Source organism: Schistocerca americana, unplaced genomic scaffold (genome assembly GCF_021461395.2).
Source record: "Schistocerca americana isolate TAMUIC-IGC-003095 unplaced genomic scaffold, iqSchAmer2.1 HiC_scaffold_170, whole genome shotgun sequence".
Lineage (NCBI taxonomy): Eukaryota > Metazoa > Arthropoda > Insecta > Orthoptera > Acrididae > Schistocerca > Schistocerca americana.
Window position 1 is genome coordinate 192 of NW_025725791.1, and position 2,309 is coordinate 2,500.

The following is a 2,309-nucleotide window of genomic DNA, read 5'->3' on the forward strand; positions in this document are numbered from 1 at the left end:
AGCGCCTGTGCCAGCTGATGAGCCAGCCAACCAGCCAACCGGTGCGGGTCGAGCGCTGCTCCCCGCTATCTGCCCTGATTGTATGCGGTCCTTCTCCACCAAGACCGGACTTGGTGTCCATCGGCGTCGCGCCCATCCGACTGCTGTTAATGCTGAGATCAAGACCGAGAGGAAGAAGGCCAGGTGGTCCCAAGAAGAGCTCCTGCGTTTGGCCCATGCAGAAGCGACTCTTGCCACCCAGGGTTGCAGATTTTTAAACCAGGAACTTGCAAAGGCCTTCCCCGAGCGTACGCTGGAATCAATTAAATGTCAGCGTAGAGCGCAGCCCTACAAAGACATGGTGGCGAAGTTTGTCACCGAGCTCGCTGGCATGGATCGCGGCCTTCAGGGTCCTCCTCCTAGCGAGCCTGCAGTCAGTCATTCTTTGCCACAGTCTCCACCTCGAGGGGAAGATGTTGACCTAGCCATCTGGTCATTTCTAGTAGAACTCCCCCAATCAGACCGCCGATTCCGCTCGCTTGATGATCTCGTGGCTCTGGGTCCCACCACTAGCCGTGAAACAATCCAGGCTATGTTGCTGTCTGTTCTTGATGAAGTAGGCAGCAGGGAGCCAGCCGTCCACCAAGCTGCGAGTGTGCGGACCCAACAGCCCCCAGAGCGGAAGCGTGCACGCAGGAGATGGGAGTATGCGGTGGTCCAGCGTGCTTTCAAGAAGAACGGAGCACGCTGTATCAACGGACTTCTCGATGGCACACTCTTGCATCAGCCACCATCCATCCCAGGGCTGATTGAGTTTTGGACAGACCTCTTCTCTCCACCACGTGTCAGGTCTCGACCTCCGCGTGGGGAGGGTCTGTCCGATGAGCTGCTGCCATTCTCGAAGAGGGTGCCCTTCAGTGACCTCTGGGCTCCCATTTCTGCAGAAGAAGCCACCGCTGCTCTCCCACCTCGCAATTCTGCTGCAGGTCCTGACGGCCTCACGCCGACACAACTGCGTCGCCTTCCCCGGGAGGTTCTCCTCAAGATCCTTAATTTCCTCCTCCTTTCCCGTTCCCTTCCCTCCCGACTCCTTCAGGCCAGAACAACCCTGCTGCCCAAGAAGACCGCCGCAGCATCCCCTGCTGACTTTCGTCCGATCACAGTGTGCTCGGTGCTGACCAGAGCCTTTCACAAGGTCCTGGTTGGCCGCCTGATGCGCTACTGTGTGTTGGACGATCGCCAGCGGGCTTTCATCCCTCAGGATGGGATGCTTCACAACACCTTTCTTCTAGATCTGGCGATGACTCAGGCGTGCCGAGCTGCCGGCTCGCTGTACTTGGCATCTCTGGATGTGTCAAAGGCCTTCGACTCGCTTGCCCATGCTGCCCTTGGCCCGGTGCTAAGGGCCCATGGTTTGCCGGTCGAGTTCGTTGACTACATCCAGGGATGCTATGAGGCGGGATCGACGGTTATCTGCGCGGATGGGAAGTCGTCAGGTCTAGTGCGGCCTTCGAGGGGTGTTCGGCAGGGTGACCCGCTGTCTCCTATCCTCTTCAACATGTCCATTGACATTCTCTTGTCTCGTCTGCCTGCTCATATTGGTGCACGCATTCTTGGACGGCGGATAAATGCGGCAGCATTCGCCGATGACCTCCTGCTGTTCGCCGAGACTCGTGATGGATTGCAGGAACTTCTCACCATCGCCACGTCGGCCCTGGGGGATCTCGGGCTCGAGGTCAACCCACGGAAGTGTTTTTCTCTCGCCCTTGTCTCATCAGGCCGGGAGAAGAAAACCAAGGTCGACGAGACTGTCATCTTTCGTGCTGGGGGGAACAACATCCCAGCACTGGCGATGGGAGATACTTTCAAGTATCTAGGCCTGCAATTTTCCACGTGCGGACGCAGTCTTTTCCATCCCCGGCGGGAGGTCGAGAAGCAGATGGACATCATCAAGCGTGCACCACTCAAACCTCAGCAGCGGCTTTTTGCCCTTCGCTCTGTTATCCTCCCGGGTATTTTCCATGGCCTCGCCCTTGGGAGGACTCGTCTTGGGGCCCTCTCTTCCCTTGACGTCTGTGTTCGTGCAGCTGTTCGATCTTGGCTGCACCTGCCAGTAGATACGCCGGTCGGTTACTTCCACGCCCCCATCTCTCATGGGGGCTTGGGGGTGCCTGCAGCCCGCTGGCTGGGCCCTCTTCTTCGTAGGAGAAGATTGGCGAAGATGCAGGGACTGGGTGCGGCAGCGGACGATTCTTCCCAGGACTTAATCCAGCGAGAAATTCACCAACTGGACCACGCCCTGCAATGGCAGGGGGAAGTTATAAAGTCCA